The sequence below is a fragment of the Pezoporus flaviventris genome, unplaced genomic scaffold (assembly GCF_033815535.1).
Source record: "Pezoporus flaviventris isolate CSIRO_AGI_PZ_B2104156 unplaced genomic scaffold, CSIRO_AGI_Pfla_v1 ptg000036l, whole genome shotgun sequence".
NCBI lineage: Eukaryota > Metazoa > Chordata > Aves > Psittaciformes > Psittacidae > Pezoporus > Pezoporus flaviventris.
In genome coordinates this window covers 29,749,462-29,772,566 of record NW_026892584.1, presented here as the reverse complement: position 1 = coordinate 29,772,566, position 23,105 = coordinate 29,749,462, and the positions used below count along the sequence as shown (strand labels likewise).

Here is a 23,105-nt window from a genome sequence, read left to right as displayed (position 1 = left end):
GTAAGATGGTAGATGAACGATCTACGCAGACATCTGAGGTCTTCAGGTGTTGCACCTGGGCTAGAGCTGCTGTGAGGTAGTTACACATCTAGAAATCCTGGAAAAATGTAAAAATAACCTAATCCCCAAATTCTTTTAGACAGAATTTCACATAAGGGAAAGATAATGTGCCCAGAGCTATTGCGCTTCCTTCTCTCCCTGGTTTATCAAAAGCTGAAAAGCATTCTTACATTCAGACATCTGAAAAAGAAATAATCCTCTGGTTTCTACCGAGAAGGATTCCCAGTAAAAAAAGTGACTATATTTGAACACCTCTGCCTAGAAAAAAGTCTCTAAAGATCTTTTGATTAATCTTCTTTTACAGAAAGCGTACATGATTGTGTTAGACCCTCAAGACAGAGAATTTATGGCATTAGAGCAGTCCCAGGACTAATTGCTTTTTTGTGATACAGATGCACCAATTACTACATAAAAAATTGAATTTGCTTTAGCATTTTCCCAATTAAATTTTCTTTTTCTAAGACTCAGGTTTAGTTTTTGTAAACACAGAAACAAACATCAACATCATTTCAGACAGCTCAACAGAACTTTTCCTGTATCCTTCCTATCTTTCCTTGAAGCTTGTGTTTTTTTAAAACCTAAAATACATATCAGCCAGTCTTTTAAAAACAGTATGGTTTCTCCTGCTCTGTATAGTATTTTATGCTGAACAGAGAAACACATAAGAAATTTCTTGACAAAATATGCAAATACACTTATAAGCTTTAAGTAACTGTAAGTTTCACTCTCTGCATTTAAAAAACACTCTTCATAAAGCAAGTCTGTGTTGTAATGTGGTTTTACACTCAGTGGTCTCACAGACTGAAGAAAGCAAGGGCTGGAACTCTGGTTTGGATCTTTGTGAGGAACATTACACTACAAAGAATCAAAAGGACAATACCAGTTTCCTACTTGACTTGAATGAGTTCAACTTCTATAAACTTTTGCTTCCTATAAAGGGATTTTATGAATGGTCTCACTTTCTAAAACCTGACTAATTCTGTTCCTTTCCAGTGTACTGTATCATTAAGAAACCATAAAAACAAACAAACTGACAGACACATGAGAAAAAGAACTTTATAAGAACAGATTCATAATGTTTGAGGTTTGGGGAGTTGTTCTGTTCTCCTTCCAAGATTTAAAATGACATTTTCAGGCCAGAAGGGTTATTAACAACTTGGTTTTAAAGCTCTTAAAAATCCAAACACTGACTGGATTAGCTACAAGGGTGCAGAGGACACGTTTCTGTTTCTGACTCCAGCCACTCCCACGTCTGTCAGCATGTCTGAATTAGAGCTGAATCTGATTATTGTGTTAAAATGTAGAGTACCAGTAGAAGCAAATGAACTGCTGGCTCCAGGCAGTCTCTGGGGTTACATATACATCTACAGTCCTGCCATTTTTAACCTGTTGTTACAAAGCTCTGCCAATGTGAAAGAATCAGAAATTCTGAATACCCACAACAATAAAAGTATCAATATCTTGTTTGTGCTCATGCTCTGCTCTAAGAGCTGGGAAGATCATAAATATCACCAGCACTACCATTTGTTCGATGCTGAGATCAAAGGGACCCTTTCTACCACCAACTTCTGGTACATCATGCACAGTGTGCCAGAGTTATTAAATTTTTAGCTAATACCACAAGCATATTTTTTCCTCAGAATGCTTTGTCATTTTGCAAACTAGTCTTTCTACAAATATCAAAGGAGGGGTTTGGTTCTGGGGTTTGGGGGTTAGTTGGGTTTTTTTCTGAGTTTTATTTCCCCAGAATCCCACTGAAAAGATAAAGCTAGCGTGATTTTGAAGTTTTAGTGCATGTTAGAAACGGCTCAAACTGGAACATGATAAGTAACCCCGTATTTTATTCCTGCAGTGGAAGAGAAATTAGCAAGGCAGGACAGCTGAGGATAAAAAAAAAACAAAAAACAACCAAACAAAAAAACCCACAAAGCTTTCTGACAAATATGATAAGGCATATCCTAAACTGTTATTTCCTTTTAAGTACTGGACTATGCCTATATATGTAAGCAAGATGAGATATTTTTAAGGAGCAGTGATATTAGGTTGGCACAATGAAGAAAAGACAGACATTTCCTGGTACACAGAACCACTTTTCAGGTCTGAAACAGTGAAGAGATAAGTATAATGAAGCAAAGTACAGTTGTGAAAAACTTCTAATTTGGTTATATTATGTAAAAAGTGAGGCTGCCACAAAAAGTTTTCTGGTACTTATTGTAAGAGAGGGATGTTATTTAGGTAAAAGAGGATAAGGTTAGAAGCTACTGTGTATATAGGAGAGTCAGGCAACATGCAGATATTAAAAACAACCCTGGATATGAACAACTTCAAATTTAAGTGACTAGAAATTCAGAATTTGACTCAGCAACTTGCCTGGACCTACTAATCTAAAATGGAACATAATCCAAATTCAAACACCCTTTTGGCTCATTCAAGGTCTTAGACATAAATCTGTATTTTGTGACTTCCAATATCTGTATTGAAAATTAAAGAAGGAAGGTGAGTATCTATCTGACCATTAAAATTCATGCTGGTGTCCAATGGCAAGTATGGGATCAAGTGAAAATTTTGTAAGATAGATTTATTTAGACAAGATTATATCTCTGAATTTAAAATATTAGCAAGGTCTCCCCATTGGTGGTGGTTTTGAAACCTAAGAGAGAGGAGCAAATCTGCAGAGGAGGCTTTGAGAAAAAACTATACCTGAACTAGACTTAGAAAAATATGCTCTTTTCCCCCCTGACAGCCTGTGACAAGATGATATAAAGCAGCATTTAACAACAACTTGTAAGAGATTAGGCAATTGTCAAAAGGGATGTCAATACAGGCATTTAGCAATTGCTTCCTGAAAGATTTGAGAGAGAGCCACTAAGCTGCAGCTGGGTTTTGATAGCTCTTTACAGCTGTGCACAGCCAGGCAGATGCTATGTTTACCTGTATCTTTAGTTCTGGCTTGGTATGTGATGGCTGCAGTGACATTGAGGTATAACAGCCATTTTTTACGTACATATATCATGAATTTGTTGTCAGCCATTATGAGCTACCCAATCCCTCTCTCTCATTTTTCTTCATAACTGTATGTCTTGATTCCCACAAATAAAACCATAATTACTGCTGCTTTTGCTTAACATGATTTATAATTTCTATAATGATAAAGTCTCCCTTGGTAACAGTAAGTACTTAGCACTGAGTTGCAGTACAGTTCTTCTGCATCAAGCTTTCCCTGCTAGAGACAGGCTGTCTGTAAAATAAACCTTTTTCTACTCTATAACAACACTAAGAAAATACATAACCAGTGCAGCCTAATTTTTGCAGATTATGGAAATAACTTTATAAACACTTTGGTTTAAGCAGTTAGCCAGAGCTTGAGATTATTTTCATTAGAGGAAATGAATGATACAAGATATTCTTTGAGAGAAGAATGTTTATTTATGAAGGAAACTTACCAGCTTCTATTTCTCCAAACTCAGTATGGAAAAAAAGCCATTTTGGGTCTTACTTTCTGATTTTCTTTGTCTTGCTCATGACTTCCAATTTTTCCTCTCCTATCATACCTGTGCCTGAGGATACCTGTCTCTCCATAGGATTACATTTACATCTGCATCTTCAACTTCTGTGCTGCCTTTCTTTTCAGTTTCTAAATTCTGCATATGCACAGCTTGCCAAGTAGTCCCCTACTTCTGGTATTCTCAGTCCCAGAAAAAAATGACAAAGGTGCAGCTGGACAATGCAGCTAAGTTGATGTAACAATCACCTAACATCAAAAGGATGTCCTATTCCCCTCACTCCCTGCTCCCAGTGACCTGTCCTTACCCCTCTTTTAAGCCAACACCATCACTTACCCAGCCCCACAATGAGATTGTTTATGGAGTCAAACCATAAGAAAACTCTTCATTTTTCTGCTTTAATTTTCTGTCATTGTAGTTTCCTGAATCAGTTCACAGCTTGGCTAGAGAAATATCAGAGATGGCAAAAGAGAATCCGCGGGAACACATAATTACAGTTTGGGGGTAGAGAGGCTCAACCGTAACATATCAGCAGAATGAATTATTACTCATTTTCCCATGGGCAATAGGCATTTTGTAGCTTTCTCACGCCACAACACTCTTCTCATTTAACAGAAAGAATATTTAGCACGCATGTCTGCTTCAGGAACAGCACAGAGTATTGCGAGTTGTTTGGTTCTTAGCTGAGTTCAGCTCTACACTGCACCAATGTGCAGGTCCTGGGACCTGTAAAGAAGATGAAGCAACAGAGGTAAGCAGTGGGAAGGAGGACTGCGGGCATTGACTCATTCTTTCAGCAAGACTGCCCAGGAAAATAGAAGCGTAAGTATTATATCTAACAAGGCAAGAGATTAGTTCAAAAGACGATTTAAGAAATAGAGTTTGGAAACTTTATTGTAATCCAAAACTTTCAGTGTTGACTACAAACACGGTTAGGCCAAACCCACCGTATTTGCAGGAAGAAAAGTAAATTTTATGATTCAGGCATGGATTCAAAATCAAAATTTTGTCTCTGCTTTTATTACATGCCCAACCAATATCCTTAAATTCTGTGAGTAGCAGGAATTAAAAGCCTAGCAAGAGGTGAGAGACTGTGTTCCAAGGCTTCCTCTTACCCTAAAGGCCATGCTCACTAACTTTGTAATTACATAATATATTCGGGTGCCCTGTAACGCAATATAGCAGAAAGGCTTGTGAGTTCCCTCTGATTTTATGCCAATATAATCCAACATTAGATAACAGTAAGTTAAATATAATTCATTACAGTTTTATTATGAACTTTGTCCCCTTTTAAAGCAAAAGCATTTACTGCAGTATGAGATATTTTTAGATTAAAGAGTGTACAGCAAAAAGTAACCAGCTTGTAAGTGAAGACTTTTTTCTAATGTAGACCTAGGTTATGACTTCAGGACCAAACACAGTATATCCATGACAGAAAGAACTCTGAAAAGGACACTGGGAAGCTTCCCAACTTCCAGTTCGCTCTCTTTTCCCTTCTCTTTTCCCTTTCCCACTCCTTGTTTAGTAGGTGAGAAACAAAATATCAGTTTCTATAAACCTTTGAAGGTTAGCCTGTCCTGTCTGTGAGCAACTGAACATCCCATGAGAGAGAAGAAATCCGTCTCCTCCTCTCTTCTGTCTCTCCAGACACAGACAGTGAAATGATTTCACAAAACCTTTCCATTTTGATCCACAATCAAAGAATTTTGCAAAAGGTAAGGTGGTTGTGTGCATGGAAACGGCAGGGAAGGAGCTTCTCACATTGCCCTATATAACGCAAGCCAGCACATGTATTTCTTGCATGAGCAACAAGACTTATAGTAGAGCAATAACAATTTGGAAGTTCAGAATGACACAGAAAGGAAACATTAAAGATTTTTTCAAATTAAAACAAAAAAAAAGGTGGGGGAGATGTTATGATTCTTTGTCGCAGCATCATTCTACAGTGAAATTCCATACATTTCTTTGTAGGTATGGCTATGCAAAAGCTAAACGGGAAAATGAGACATGGTGAGGCATTTTCATTGATACATACTTCAGGCATTTATTTTCAGTAACTATTGACTTGGGCAAGACTTCAAAGAATGAATAAGACACCAATTTTGCAAAGGATGCAGTGGCACTATTTAAATTGTTGGTCATTAGTACTTTTTATCCTACAGCCCTAGCTGTATTTTTTCACGATTTGTTTCCTCCTTAAAGCTGTGATATTGTGCCACCCTACTTGGAGGAGATAATGATGAAATTAACCCAGTTATTGAATTACCGCTCTCTGGAAAGATCATTTCATGTATGGGGAGGGGTAGGAACAAATCAATCTGCTCATCAATTGATTAAAGGTGAGTTTTCGTATGCAGCATTTTTAGAGGACAGAGAAGATCAGAAAGAACTTAGGGAAGTCAGCACCTTCATTGCTGTCAAAGTGTCTACACTTGTACCATGACAGAATTGAATTGTTAAGGAGCCAACATTCCTGTTTGTTTATACACTAAAAAAAAATAAATTATTGCGTCAGTACTTCCTATCCTTTTATAAAAATTGTGCTTTAATTCATTGAAATGAAATGTACCTTTTTTTCTATTATTGGAAAAGACAAATATTCAACTGAATAGTCTTACAAAGTGTTATTGTTCTTTATTTTAGCTGAAATTCAATGTCTAAAGAAAAACTGAATTTAGACACCTAGTCTCTGCCTATAATCATAGAGTCAATTAATCAATCCAGAAGTTAAGTGAGAACTTCAGTGGGATTTATTAATCTTTGAAAGGTTAATATGAATTTCTTCTGTCAGAATGTGAAAGAAAGCTAACTCAGGTTAGCTTGGCTCTCATAAATGCACAAGTAAAAAATAAATAAATTCTGATTAATTTGTACTTCATTATTTGTGATGTACATCATGTACATCATTCACCTTTTCCCTTCTAACTCATCAGTAAATCCTTATCTATTTCTAAAATATGAACGCTACAACATGTCTGAGAATATATTTCATTTTGAAGGACTTCATAAGAGTCATTTTTATTCAATACTCCATCTGTTAGTGAACACAATAGTTTGCCTATGTAGTTTTAATTAACTTCTGAGGAAACTGACATATTTTTATTCTCAAAGAAAGAACCATATTTACAAATTATATAAAACTAAACTTAATAACTAAACCTAAAAACTAAGTTTAACAACTGAGAAAACTATTTTTTGAGCTGTTCTACACTTACCCTTGACAGATACCACAATGAAGCTGACATTTTCATGTCAGCCTTTTACAAACTGTTAATATGCCTTGAAAACAAATTATTCAGTGACCAGCCAAGATGAAAAACTGTTAACAGAGTAACTCATTGACTAGGACTGTTTGATATTGTGAAAACAAGAATATATCTCAAGAACAATATTATTTTCAATAGTGGTCAGACTGTGCTGCACATAATCAACACTTACAGGAAAAACATGGGATAAATCCTTACCTGGTTACATTCAATGAGAGTTTTGCAAAGAAATTCAATTATGTGTAGAAATTCTACCTATAATTTTTGCTCCCTGTTTTTTCAAGGACAGGATTTTATAAGGAGCATATTGAGCATGACTGTTGAAAGAGCTAGTCTGCATTACAGCAATGCAACTGAGGTGAAGAGAATTGAAATTTAAAGATGTAAAGTTATGGTACATAAGGCTCATTATATATGAAATTAAAATAATCGTGACTGGACAGCTATATTTTGTGTGCTGAATCTGACAGTCAACCCTACCAATTAGGCAAAAAGCAAATCAGAGGGCAGATGTTCCCAGTGCATATACTATAACAGACCAGTTTTTGATTGTACAGCTTTGTCTCAATTTCTTGCTAACGTTGGCAGGATTCCGTCAGTTGATGAAAATACTATTCTTAATACACTGCAAAGTATTTAATATTTAAAAATAAGATTCTTCTACTTGCTGTATATGAAGTTGAGAAATGACACACAAAATTAAAATTCAGGTGTTCAGGTACCTGAGAATATATGTCAATGTAAAATGATATTACTCAGTAGCCTTTTAGTTAATACACTATATTAGGTTTGTTTGGGTTCTTTTAATATTGCTTTGGAAAACTTTTGCTTGCAAGAACTTTGTAATAATTGAAAATACATTCAATGACTTTTAGAAAAGGAACATGCAGTGAAATCAATAATGGACACCAACCAATGCTCAAAAATCCTTTAAATAAATATTTGTCATTTCCCAGAGAAGTGGCTTTCAATAACTTTCCACAGATAACTGGCTTTTATTTAACCGTTTAAGGCCACACCTATGAAGAACATTTTTTTTTGAGTAGATAAGACTATCCACGTTTATAGCAGACCTTTATATGTGCTTTAAATTTAGTCATATTTACAAATACTGTCTTGAGAATATATGTTCTCCTTAGCTGTCAGCAGTAAGAAGAGGCTGTGGGTGTTTCCTATCATCTTTGTAGAATGCCTAGCAAAAGGCAACAGATAGCTTAATTCAGACTTTGGACGTTATTGCAATGCAGATTAAAATATGAGTAATACCACCCCTTAGGACAAGCAACGATAATAAACTTAAAAGTCCATATAATTAATAGTACAACCTAAGATAAAATATTATAAGCTTCAGAACATGTCTTTCTTCCTAACTGATGTTAATATGCACAGCAAATACAGTCCATCAAGAAAAAAAAAATATCGAAGACATGAAGAGAATATGCAGAGTATGAATTGACAAATACTGATCAAAACAGAACAAAGTTGATGACTGGTTGGGAAATCTGAAGGCTGGAAGTTTTGCCCAAGGCCAGTAACTTCCTCCAATCATTATTTCCCTCAGGAAATATCTTGTTCCAGAGGGCACCAATCCTGGAGCCAGTTTGGGTTTGCTCTTTTGATCTGAGATAAAGATTTTATATGAATGTCTTCACATTGGTAATGGCAATGACACAAGGTCACTCACTCAAGACATGAAGTTTCTGGGGAAAAATATTACTTGAGACTATGTCACTTTTGCTTATTAAAAATAAATAAATAGCAAAACTGCTTGCTTCAAATAGAATAAAGTAAAGGAAAAGTCAACATTTATCAATGCTTAAACATTTCCAGAATCATTCTGGTGAGATAATGGGATGTGTTGTTGATTTTCTTTTGAAGTAAATGCAATCAGAATTTGAACCATCTACTCAATAAGTTTGGAATCTTGCTTCCACAAACTGAGATTCTGAAAGCAAATGTATTTTTATATATACATGAAAGGCTTCATTTTGGAGACTAAAATGGGGACAGTTCTGAACTAATTCCATTGTGCAACCTGAGGTCAAACATTCTTTTGTCATTTCAATACATGATGAGTTGGCTACATGGGCTTATTCTCCTTTTAACTTTCACAGCTCCCCCACCAACAACTCTGAACGTGCCAGTTCTTGGAAGCATGCTGAAATGTGACTGGTGACGGTAAATTTAGACTACTCCTGACAGAAATATTCTGCTCAGGAACAGAACTGAATTATGAAGTTTGATTGCAATCCAGATTTGCCAGTGGAAATATTTTTTATATAAAACCACCACTGCTGACACACTGTTTTCACATGTCTTTATTTAAAAATAAAACAAAACTGCATTTACTCTCAAGACATTACTTTGAAATGAATGGCCAAAAGTTTTCACTTTGAAAATGAAAATACATTCTCCAGCTTTTTTTGCAGCCAGGGTTTAGTAACCGATTCAATGATCCCTTTAAATCTGTAAGTTCCACACATTAACTAAAAATCACCAAAAAGAACAGTGAAACTATTTTGAACCTAAATTTCAAACATGCTTATGGCATTTAAACAACTAAAACCTTTAGACCCTATTAAGAAGGGGAAAACGAGAGGAGGGAAAGATCGACAAAGATCTTTCCATATTCTTTTCTGATTTCTCTAATTTTTTTTAGCTATTTTGAATAGGCTGCTTTTTTTTTCTTCACACTATAAAAAATTTAAGTAGAATTTACTACCTAAAAAAAGTGAACTGGCAGGCCCACCATTTTTTGAGAGCACAGAAAAGGTTTCTGAGAAAAAAAATAAAAAAAAAGAATATAAAAGCGTTAATACCTCAGGTATGTACTGTTAGCAAGTACTGCTAACAAGTATTAATAGCAAAGGTAATCTTAGCAAAATAAGTAATATGCACTTAAACTTTTTAACAAAGATATATAAGACATATTAAAATGACTGTATAAATTTGTAATTTATTATGAAGCATCATATAAATGTTATTATGTCTGCTGTAGCAACATAGTGTCTTCTAAAGCTCACTTTTTTTCTACTTTAAATGGAAAAATAATGCCAGAAGGTATTTATTGGTTAATATTAAGAAATGGAAAATCATTCCCCCCTAACTGGCTATTATGTATAATTAGCTTTGGAGATTATTCTGTTTAAGTAGCTTTGTCCTAGGATTTTATGTTTCTTTTGCCCTACTAAACCTGGATCCTACATAATGTAATTAAAATATAATATACTTCAAACTGAGACCTAGCAACAGGAATTTAGTCACTGACAATGTTGTAGGTTGTTATTCCTAACTGATGAGGCATTTTGTTTTAATTTCAAGCTACCAGTATACAGGTGAAGCATGCTTTATGGGCAGTCCTGCAGAGGGAAAGCTTCTCTCTTTTCCCAGAACAGACATAATGGACATAAATAGCATATAAACTTTTTTCCACATCATCATGTTTCCCAACAGGACCACTTCTGAGCTGAGAAGTTTTGTCTTTCAGTCTTGTTCAATTTTTATGCTGTAGAAAAGGATTGCCTGCTGTATGCTGTGTACAGGTGGGGTCTCTCTGTTTCAGATCAAGTGTGCCAGTTCCTAGGTCTTTTCACATTATCATGTCTCAGGCTTCCTCTTCTAAATCTTTCCTGAAGAAAGCACTATAAAGAAAAATAATTGCTCTCTTTCTGGGATACTGAGCTTGGTTTAGTCCTGCTTAATTTTTAAATTTTAGTTTCATTTAATGTTGGTAAATTAATTTAGGTGAATGTTTTTCAATGGGACTACCTTGTCAAAGCCTAAACAAGGCTATGTGTCCTATTTGGTTTTTAACATGTTAGCAGGTATTTATCTCACAGTGATTACCTACCAGTTGATAGTGAACATGGAAGACTGGACTTGATTACCTGTCCAGTGGACAAGACACTGAGCTTTAATGATGCTGTCTTTAGGACTCTGCTCTCTTCCTCTTCTGGAGGCCACTGAGGTTTGCTCTGACATGTACAGAAGACTTCAGTAGCTCTCAGACAGATTATCTGTATTTTTCTTCCTACTTAAATCACAAATATCACCATCTGTATGTGGCAAAAAGAGCATTTAAAGAATTAGTCATCAACGGTGAGATTCCAGTCTAAATTTTTTCTCCCAGATTCTGGTCACCTAGAAATCACCCAAAGCGTGTTGACCAGCGTCTGAATAAAGATACCCCTCCACAAAGGTACCAGAACTACCCGGAGATAGAAAATACTTTGAAAGGAAATTATATCTTTCCTGATTAAAATACCTAGGTAAGTATCTAGAGATGGAACTCTGGAATGGTGACAATGAAGTAATTGTGTAAGAAGTGCTGACTTAAAAGAAATGCTTGATGTAAAACATTTAGATAAACTTTATTAGGGAAAAGTTCTCAGCTGCTGTTCTTGGCCTCTTTTTTCTTTTCTTTTTTTTTTTAATGTTCCTAAGCATGTTTGTAAATTGAACAGTCATTAATTTATATTCATGCAAGATTACATCTGAGATTCCTACCAGTTTCCTGGTACAAGCATATACATATAAAAAAAAAAAAAAAGAAAAGAAATATTACACCTGCCAAATCCAAAACCTACCTTTATGTCCCCAGGTGAAAGCTGAGGTTAGGAAATTGAAACTTTCATGTACAAAAAAGATGAAACACTCATCTTACACAAGAGGCAATAAACTGACTCATGCATGAAACTTATGTTCTTCAGCCAGTACTGCTGTGAGTAGTTTGCAAGTCTCTTTACCTGAGAATGCAAAGATTTCTTCAGGTGTACACTTAAGACAGAATCCATGCAAATACTGCTGTTACACGTAGTTCATTCACAAACTTACCATCATTTACATGTTAAATTAGTTTTAAGTATTCTTACCAAAATGACTATTTCAGCATCTTACATTTCTTAAATGTATGAAATACCTGTACATTGCTTCATAGCAATCATTGACTTTTTAGTAACAGCGGCTGCTCAATTTTTACGTTACCCTCTTTTTACTTTTTTTTTATTTTCCTGCAATGGTGAATTGCTACATCCTCCAGATTAACAGACAAATACAGGATATAAATCTGAAAAATTATAAATTATGAAATCTTTGTAAAAATAAACCATATTCTAGAATAATACAATATGAAAAATGCAGCTACTGCAGAGTCTTAATGACAAGGAATACTAAGGATTTTAGCCACTCTCTGGTAAGTGCCGTGAGTGTTGTCCAGCAGTCTCACAGGACCTAAATTAAGGCTTAAGAGAACATTAAGTTTATTCTGTTACTCAGGATGATTAGTCAGCTATATGAATTCTGGGACATTCCTACTGCATGAAAGTAGGAAAGTAGGTGCACTGTTAGGGACATGATGAATGCTTTCCATATTTTATAGGCAGGGCAGAGGACAAAGTGCCTTTACCTTTCCCCACTGAAAATGACTTGTTTGTCTCCTGCAGATGTAGTACAATATCCGCTGCCAAAAAGCCCAGACAAACCTGATTTGGTGGTCCTTCCATCAGCATGAATGCTGAGCCAGCCTTGACTTTCAAAGGCCTCACACAGCCAAGAGAGTAGAAGACTGGTGAACCAATGGTGAACTGCAGACACCTCAGTTTCTCAGTTATTGGACTTTCTTTGCAATCTAGTCAGCTGCCCACTCTTATGCAGCACAATTTTGTGCACTCAGTAGTCAGGAGCTGATGGCCATGGTACAAAGAGCATCTAGCACAAGGAGTGCTTGGTCCAATGACTATTCATGCAATATTGCATATACACAAACACTTTTGTAGTGGGGGCAAAGATGCAGAAATTCTCTATCATTAGTCCATGCAGTAATTTTCTTCTGTCTCTTGACCCTCACGTCCCTCACAAGGAGCTTTCCCAGGTGCCCTGAAAAGTAGTCTCCTGCCAGAATATAGCCTTGAAATTAAGGCACTGCAGAGGAGTTTGAAATTTAATGTGGATGGAAGTCCTCTAAGAGAAACAGAGCCTGAATCTCTTACATTCTTAGCGAGTAAACCCCTGAGCCCACAGATCATATACTACAGTCTGAAAAAGACTAGATTTGCAAACTCAGAGCATGTTGCTTCTTATATGCTGAATGAAGACAATCTGTTAATATAATCAAGGACCTCATTTTTTTCCCCATCTTTGTGCCACTATAATCAACCACACAAGAAGAACTCTCCGTGAAATCTTCCTGTGAACACAAACCTCCCCTGAGTTACATTTTTCTGGATGGAGAGCAAAGAGGTAACCAACTGACCCTCTGTTCCTTGGGACCCCAAACACGTTGCAGTGGAAGGGAGGCAACCTCCCACAGGGAAACTTTATCTGTGTTTTCAAGGAAAACAGGAGCTGCACTACATTTCGCCTGAAGCACCGCCAGTAAATGTGCTTCAAGAATGCTTTCCAGAGAAAAATGAACAGGCTAGAGTAGTGACTCTAAAATCTGATCAACTGCATGTTATTCTACAGATGCTGAAAGTCCAAGAATGTTTTAATTTTTAAATGGTGTTTCCTTAAGTGTTTAAATTATAATTTTGTAGATGAACACTATAGTGCTCCACTACTGTTTAGGCTGAAGGTTCGGCTTCCCTCTCAATTTAAAGTTTGTACACCTAAATCTGATAAAAGTTTCTTGTGAATCCAATGCAAACCTGGTTACAAGTCCACAAGGTTATTCAGAAATTCTGTTGCAGAGCCAGAAACTAAATCCAATGCTCCTAAAAGACAGCTATGTAAACACTGGGTGTTTTAGTTGGAAAACTGAACACATTTTTCAGTTTATCCTGATAGTAAAAATAGTTAAAGTCTTTCATGGATGCAGAGGGGTGTGCAGCATATATGTTGAGAGAGAGCATGTCTTTTGCTGACCCAAACCTTTCTTTCAACTGAAAATCAATTTTTTCAGCCAAAGAAAAGGTTCTTTAACATATTTTATGACTTTAGATAATTTTAAAATTCAAAAAGAGAGCATCATTTTAAAATGCCAAAACATTTTACGTTTTGTCTGATAATTGTCAGAATGAACTATTTTGACCTCTCCTTTTTTATAATGTATTTATTTATTTATTTATTTAGTGAAACCATTTTAGAGCAAGAAGCCATACCCACAAACACTCTTATTTCCTGAAAACTGCTTCTCATTAATTTGGTGTTCTCTAAAGAAACTTCTTCATACTGTGAGTCCAAAGATAGCTTCCTACACACTGAACTATTTTTTCTTTTTAATGAGTTGCTGATATTAGAGTTATTCTCTTCTAAAAAGTTCAGCTGTGCTACCATCACCAATATTGGCCTCAAAGGCCTTTTAACTTTTAAATTAAAGAGAAGCTTTTAAAAATTAAAAGAAAATCACTCTTTAAGGCATTTGAAATTTTCTCAAGGAACCCTTATATTAATTAAGACGAAAAGGTTCTTTTTTTTTTTTGAATCAAGCCTAATTATAGTATCTGAAAGTACAGCTTCTTTGAACTCCTATTTTTTAGGGGAAGGGAGGAGAAGATCCTCAGAATTTTTTTCATATAAAACCAAGTTTTGTTCTAATCACATTTGGTTAACCAATTTTAATGGAGTTTGTGCTTCCTTTATGTTCCTAAGAGGTATAGAAGAAAATAACGGGGGGGGGGGGGGGGAAACAAAGCAAAAACAAATCAACCAACCAAAAAAAAAAACCAAACCACAACAACCCACAAAACAAAATAAGTAAAAAAACCCAACACCCCAAACCATAAGGAATGCCATTTTTACTCTGAACTGTTCTAAGGTAAATTAAGAGGTTGAGTCATAGTAGCATTTATGAACCTTAAAAGCATAAAGTACTGCATTCAAACGGGACTCTAAAGTTCCTGGTTTTCTAGGAAACCTGCTTGATCTGGATCTCAATGGGATAATCTCAAAAGAAGAGGGCTCAGTCTTATCTTAAACTTCTGGATTGACTCAGAATTCAAGGGTGATTAGAAGCTTCTTCTGCTGATACTTCACTGTATTTATAATTGACACTGTGTTATGGCTCACAGCTCTTAACACAAAATGATTTTTCATTGTTGCGCCCACAAGAAAAGAGAATTCAAAGGGCAACACATATCAGGCTGATTGTACTTTGGCAGAGCCTATTGCTCATCTCTGTAGAACAAGCACCATTCTCAGAGCACCACTGCAGCACCAGGGCATAGCTGAGAATAAGGCAGCTTGTGATCATGTACCAAATTAGCTTCCCTATATTCAGCCTCGGAGCAATATCCCTTGTCAGCTCTGACCTCTTCCTCTGCTAAATATCCCACCTAATATCTTCCAACACCCAGTGTAGTGACACACTGCCTCTATCCCTGACAGGAACGCTCTTAAGCAATGCCACCAGGTCAAAGAACAACATACAGATCTCCTGGGGAACCACCACATGTTTGTAATAATCTCTACACTTCTCTGTTAACATTGTGGATGTGTTAAAACCTGAAAGGCATTGAATGAAGTAAGCAGCCAAGGCTGAATCACGCTGCTGAAGGAGAAGTGGTCTGGGACAGAAGGAAATATGTACTGGTGAAAACTAGTGGAATCTTTTAGCTCCTTTATCTGACTTGTTAAAATGTCACCGCAGCCAAAGGCAGCAGTCTGTGATCCCAGGGTGACAACAGCTACAGTCCAGACAAGAAGGAAAAGACATCTGCAGATGTCTTCAGAGAGGCTGTGCCTGACAAAAGCAAGGCTCCTTTGAGCTGAAGACACAAGTTCAGCCAGAACTAGAGACCATCTACACATGTCACATTGGCAACAGAACAGCCTTCAAATTATAGACCTGAGTTACTAATGAACTTAAATGTTAATTAACCTATCCAAGCCTGGAAGAAAATGTTACATTTTGAGTTGTAAAGTCCCCAGATGAATTCATTCAGTGACTTTTTCTGCTGTAAGGGAGCAGTTACTCACTTTTGCCTGAGTTTATTCATCTGTGTAATGAAGTTCATGATACTTAGAAATATATCCCCCAGCAGCTTGGCAATGATCTTTTAAAACGGCACAATTCTGAAAAATGCTAATTATAATCATCCCCATCACTGTGCCCACCTCAAGTAATTATCACATTGCAAAAAAAAAGTACTTCCATTGGAATAATAATACAATTTATTCATGAAGGGATTGGTTTGTACATATGTCTCAGTCTTCGACAAATATGAAAATACAGTGAGCTGAAGTTATCCCGTATTTATCCAGATTTAAATTTTAATGAACAAGAATGCCATAAGTTCATGAAATTTTTAAAACCAAAAGATGAATTAATACACTTCACAGCCCTTCATGTTCTGTCAAAAAGTATTGTGCAGACTTTGAGGTAAATAATGTTTAATTTAATTATTTAGCTGTATACTGCATCCATTTCAGTTCAAGAGAGGCAGTGATTAAAATGCAGAGGCTTGGAATCCTAATATCACTGTGGAAATTTCCCACATATTATCATGCAATCATGTTAAAAACCATATAAACTACCACAATTTTGCTTAAGAGCCTGATTTTATTCCAATTTACAGATGTCAAACATGGTCTTACAACACATACATAGCTCCTTCTCTAGTGCTGATATGCCTGTCCTAGAGAGGCACAAAACTAAACTAATATTGCAGCTTTTGTAAAGTCAGAGGAACTGTTAGCAAATTCAGTTGCTGATGAGAAGATTAAAGCTTCAGACAAGTAGGGAATTACACTGCCTCTGATGTGGGCACATCCTATGACTGGAATAGCAGAGAATGCAGAAAGTGAGGACTGCTCTGCTCCATTAAACACACCAGGAGTGTGAAGGTTAAAACAATCCAATGTGCTTTAAGCTAGTAGCAAATGTGGGTTTACTGCAGGAAGCATGAGAGGGTCAGGAAGGCCATTGGCACTGCCCACTGCAGTAAATGTGCTGTATGGCACCAGAGGGGCAGCTGCTGCGCTGGCCAGCTCGCTGTGGCCAGGCCAGCACCGAACACTCAGCTGCTCTCACCGTGGGCCCAAAGCAGCAGTGCAGTGCTACCACTCTCATTGTCTCCGCCACAAACAGGAAAAGCCAATGGCAGTCTTTAGCAGGAAGCTGCTCTAGGAATGCTGTTTCAGTGAATGGGCTGTAAAAAGCCTGGGTCCCACACAGGCAGTCTCTACTGCCAAGGAGGAAGATGGAAAAACAAGGCTTCTGCTGTGCCTTCTGCCTCAGTCCAGCCCTTTGCTTTCAAAAACATAATATCCACTCATTAAATCCTAATTAAAACTAAACCTTTTAACTCTCTCCTCACCATCCTGATTTACCAGCTGCCCAGGTTCTCACATTGCTTTCAGCCCTTCCTGATTCCTCAGTGCACCCTCATCTTCTTCCCAACAAGGTGAGCAACCCTGAAGGTTTTGCTGCTGAAAGCCTCCTCTCTTCCAACACTTCTAATCATTCTCCGGTATTTTTAGATGGCAAGCCAGAAGTTTCACTGAACAAGAAAAGAAAGCAATTTACAGCTTCACACAGAAATAGCCACTTCCAGTTCAGGGTGGTGTTTTGTTTTTTTTTTCTTTCTTCCTCTTGATTATCAACACGTTTGTCATTTCTCTGTAATTTATTCATTACCTTTAGTCGAGGAATGTGAAAGGGAGGGGTAGGAGCAAAGGAGATAAGTGCACTTGCCAAAATGTGAAACAGATGCTCTAACAATGATTGGAGACAATTAATGTTCTCACTAAGTACCAACAGGCAAGGTCCATGAATTGCTTCAAATTTTTGCATCAAACAGACTTCTGGAAAATGGAAATACAGAAGCTTTATTTTCCAAGCACATGAGAGCATGTCTTACTTGTAATGAGCTGTCCTAAGGAACTTCACATTGCTGCCTGGAAGTGTGGCTGTTCCAATCATTGCTGGACTAAATAATAACATAGCAAAGAAGGGGGAACTGTGCGGCTGGTAACAGAACTAACAAACCTGTCACTGCTTCCTCCTCTGGTTCAGACTCAGCATGCAAAACAAAGCATTTAGCACGTGTTTAACCTTGAGTTGCTCAAAGTCAATAGCACATAAGCATGCACTTAAAGGAAGCACATACCTTGTGATTGGCAGGGTAAGCATGCAAATAGCAACAATCTTTGCTGCACTGGCATCCTTTGTTTCTTGCTCAGGAATGACCCTCATGAGACAGCCCTTCAATGAAAGGCCACTCATCTGGTCTCCCATCCAGCACCAAAAAAAATCAGTACAGCCAAGGAGTTAGCATCAGGCTTCAGTCTGTACCACTGTGGGGACTGCTGCTGCAAAAGCCAATTACAGTAAATATGTAAGACAGAAAAAAAAATAAAAATCAATAACGAATAGATGTGATCTACTTACTAATATTTGTAATAATATAGTTCTATGCCACACGTAGCTTTCATCTTCTCTCTCTGCATTCTGTCAATTTAATTTTCCCTTCTGCTGTTCTGTTACCTAAAATGATCAAACACCTACCATGCCCTGGAAAGTATACCAATTAAAAGCTGCATTTAAATCTCCTTGAACATGCCTGTCACAAAGTTAATTGGAATAAACACATATTTGATATCATATTATTTGAAATCTTCTCCAAGCCTATCATCCACCACAAACTTTCTTTTTACTCATTTATATTCTTCTTCCTCTCACTTTTCCTCCATTTAGTCATTATTGATTAAGTAATAATACCAACCTGAGGTGATCTTCCTCCTCTTCCAAACCTTTTTCCCAGTATCCCCTCTCTGCCAGCTGGGCAGGTGGAGCAGGGGTGCACACAGGGCAGCTGCTGATTCATTTGTCCTTTCAAGGACTCATCCAGCTGGGTTAAAGAGACTTCTTCACCAGGGAGCCATACTCAGGCCCTTGGATTGAAAAACACCTATCCAAAGGCCTGTTATATACAATATATAGCAATGAGTTCTATGTTAAATATAAAATAGCATATTTTTACATGCTATGACAAAAGAATACTTTTTTTTTTTTCCCGTTTGCCTTAATCCTGTTACCATGTCTATTATAAACAAAATATACATCAGCCAGATCAGACCATAACCAGAGTTTACTTAATGGCAGCCAGCAAATGCTCTAATTTTTTTTCAGTGCAAGGACTTCAGCCCTACTAGGCATCAGCACTACAGGAATTTAGGACAGTGCATACATTAGTTTATGGCCACTATTTCATAAACTCTGGAAAGATTCACAGCCAATTGGTAAGAAAAATTGATGTCTGCAGCAATAAGAGCACTAAAGTTTAATCAGCATGTAAATCAAGAGCTGATAGAGAAAAGTAGGGCAAAACAGGAATCCTGGTCATCCCAGTATTACTGTGGTTTGGGTCTTGAGGGTTTTCTAAGGTGACAACATTCAACTACTCTAAAACGAGCCAGCATGCTAATTTTCCTCTCTAGCACCTTATCTTCTGGAATGAACCAACTATCCAAACATACAGCTGATTAAACTGAATTGCTATCACTGGCCCCATATCAGGAACAAATTTGATTCAGGGGATACATTATTCTTTCAAATGCTGGGATATGACATTTTTAACCATGCAGATGTGACTTAAAAATATTTACAGGGAAGCCATCTGGGAAAGGAAAAAGTATAGTTTTGCCCAGTCATTATTAGCATGTGGCATCCATGCATGGTATGCAATATGAAAACAGTGTGAAAAAATCCACCTTCATAAAAGACAAGCTAGTTCCTCTGCATGCATGAAATGTGTAGTCCAAATACTGAGGTAAACTATTTTTCTTTCTTATTCACAGACACATTTATTAGCAGAGTTAATAAGACAGTCTTTGTCAGAACATACTGTCTGCTGTCAAAATCTAAGGATTAACATTGTATTGCATGTTTGAATAGAATTACTTTCCCATAAGATTTGCTGTACCAAGTTAGTTACATGGTCCAGTAGGTCTGGTGCCCGGCCAGATGGCAATAAATAAATGGCAAATAAATAAAATTTCAGAGAAATGTTTAATTCTGGGACACCATCTCACTACAAAATGCATTGTATACCTTGATTATTGTTGCAGTACAGCACCTGGAAGGAAACAATTCCTTCCGACCTCTGCAGGCAATTAGTTTATGCCCTGAAACCTGGCATTTGATTACCTTTATCTGCCAGTCAAGCTGAAACACCGTTACCAGAGATTCTTTTACGATTACAACAGTTTTATCACATATCCGATTATGATAAGGAATAGTAAAGCCTTCAGAAAACTCTGTAGTAACCCAAATGATTTAGATTTCAATACTAAGAGCTGGGTAAAGAAGCATGTTCTCCCACTCCAAATCACTCATAAATATGTAGACTCTAATAACTAATTATCTCAGATTTTCAGGAGGTTATTTTTCTGGGAACCTGTCAACAGCGATTTTCTTTTAGATGTAGATCTAGCTTCTCAGATACAGTCAGTTCTCGGTTTCCAGACATTTGATAAATACCCGGAGGAAGATCTTTTTTTTTATGTGATGTGTTTCCCTCAGTCTGAACTAATTAACTGCTACAAATGTGGAAAATATCTATTTTGCCATGGTGCTGAACTTTTTAAATCTTTCCATTTGGAAGATCAGATCCAGTCCAATCAAACTGCATGCCACCTGGCTCCTCCACATCACTTGCAGTGGAATTAAATAAAATTATCATTTCCAATTTGAAAATAAAAGTGGAAAATAATTATTCAGCAGTGACTCGGATGGCCCTTTAATTAGGGCTTTTTGTTCTCCCAAAACACAACTGGTTGTAGTTTTGTGCTGGGTTTCAGCTCCTAAAAGTGGGAAGTGCTGTGGGTTCTTCTGGAGAGGCCTTGGGAGGTGGGGGAAGCAAGGATTGGGTTTTTTACCCCACAGCATCCCCTACTGTTTCTTCTAGGAATGGTACTGATTCACTTTCCCTCCGTCCCGAGGAAGGAGAAGGGAAGGCAGTTGCCAGGGCTTTCCAGCAGACCTGTCAGCAGGAGAATAACCGGTGACTCCTTAAAGGAAAACTATTCCCCAATAATTCGAAATAGTCTGTGTTTCAGTACCACAAAAATAGCAATGCCTAACCGGAGTAGCAATTTTCTGGGGAGCCTTCACCACGGCAAGAGACGCTTGCTAATTAATGTAAACCAGACCATCTCAAGCCATTGTGGTTTCCCCAGCAAGCCGTATTCTCCTGCAGAACATACAACCATGTTTCAGTATGTGACAGCTGTGAGCCCCAAATCTGCTTCCAAATGTGCATAAGAAAAAAATGAGGGTTTGAATGCACATGAGATTTTTTGTTTTATTTTGTTTTGCAAATACCTGTATGCCTACTCAAAAATGTGGAGCATTTCTGAATGCCTCAGTACTGAAAGGTATACTTACCAAATCCTTTTCTCCCAAAGGAACCTGCAAATGAAAGTTTCAATTTGCTTTTTTAGGGGTATTGAATATTTGATTTCTGTATGAACAAAAGTTTGCAGAATATATATGCAGGTGGAGGCAGGGGTCTGAATATGCATCTACTGATTTCTCTGCATCTTGCTTTCTTTACCTATTAAATCGGGTTAACAGTACTTCTGCACCTCCCGGGAGTGTTGTGAAATCTTACTCATTAAAGTTTGTATAGAATTTTGAGATCCTTTATGGCAGATGCTACACAAGTGCAGAAACACATCACTTGATATATATGAATGGCAATTCACTCACAGCCTCAACAGTGTTCGGTAAGGGTGTAACTGAAGAATATCAAATGCTGCAAGCTCAAATGAAAAGGAGCTCATCAAAATAAACGATTTACCACAGGCTTCCAAGCACCCTGCTTCCTGCAGATGAGATGAAGAGTTCATCCCCTTCTCTGCTTGACAACAGAGAATAAGCCATAGCATTGCATATCACGAACAGTGGTTGTAGCATTCTTCTCTGTTGGAGAGTTTCACTTTATTGTACAGCCCCATTAACTGATGAATGGAGGTCAGAATGGTTCATGTTATCATGGTGAGTACAAAAAAAACTTGACCCAAACATGGAAATTAAACAGACTTTCATCATGAAATGCGAGTATTGCCTTATTAGAGTGTATTTCCCTCCATTTCTATTCTAATCATAGGAAAGAGCTTATGGAAGGGAATTAAAAAACAAGCAAAATGCAACAAAACAAAACAAAACAAAAAACCTCAAACCAACTAATTTTTCATTTGATGGAAGGATCCACTTACATTTCTATCTGTTTTAAAGAAGGAAAGATTTCTGCAACCCCAGTTCTGGGAAAAGCAACCAGTCTGAATTCCAATCTAACAGCTACCCAACCCCTTCTGCAGACAATCTAGCTCCTTGGAGTAGCAAAGTCTCTAGCAGATTCATCATTCCCCAGCGCTCCTCAATTTCTGGAATATTTTTTTTTCATAAAGTAGGACTTTCTGATTCTGCTGAATCTATTCAAATTTTCTGTACCTATAAACCTGAAACCTAGACTGCATAACTGACCCAATTTGCCCTTCAAACAAAAGAAGCCTGATAATGAAATTTCTAACACTCACTTCAGCTGGACTAGAACTAGTTCAATCCCATCTTACCTTGTGACTGGCCAGCTATGTTACAACTCAACCCAAGGTGCTTAAAAGAGCAGCTTCAGCTGCATAATTAGAAAAGTGAGAAGAATTTTAAACTAGACCAGGACACAGAGGTTTTGGAGTTATTTTTTCTTTATCCAGACCAGTTCGTTCAAGTCCAGGACAGCCCTGTACCCCAGCCAAGTTCTGTAACTTGAATCGATCTTCATCCTGAGCATCACTGTAGGTACCCAAGAGGGAAATACTACTACATGCCTTAAATAAGGGTGCTGGTCATAGAGCCCAATCCAAATTACTTTTCAGTCCGTGGCAACCTTTCAAATACCTTTGAATCAAGAGCTTAGTTTTTAACTAATTTACTAAGCATATGGAGCTTCAGAAGCCAAACTGACAGATGAGAAGTGCAACTTATTTCCTATACACCTTTTACTCTCATTGATTTACCAGATCAGGCTGAATGAATGATTTTAGCTTGAATCTCACCCAAAATTCAAGTTGTCTGAATGATATTTTTACCAGAAAGCTGGCATAAATTATTTGTAAACAAAAGAAAGTAATTCTGAAAACTAAGGAGGAAGATAGTATTCCCCTTCCCTGCCATCTTTACTTTAGAAATTGTTATTTATTTTTTACCTTTTTACAATTCATGAGCAAGTAATGTATTACTTTGTAGTGCTTTCTTTAAAGGAGATCAATTATTTCCGTTGTTAATTACAAGGTTTTCTTCTAATTAAAAGAAATTATAAGGCATTATTCTAGTCAATAA

At 37.0% G+C, this 23,105-nt stretch overlaps 1 long non-coding RNA gene across 1 annotated transcript; it reads right to left on the bottom strand.

Moving 5' to 3' along the window:
- Window positions 1–3,947: 3,947 nt before the first annotated feature.
- On the bottom strand, window positions 3,948–22,624 carry LOC133274783 (uncharacterized). Its single transcript, XR_009745261.1, has 3 exons — window positions 22,343–22,624; window positions 18,490–18,687; window positions 3,948–4,289 (listed from the first exon to the last, which is right to left on the bottom strand). It is a non-coding gene; the product is annotated as an uncharacterized LOC133274783 (long non-coding RNA).
- Window positions 22,625–23,105: the final 481 nt, after the last annotated feature.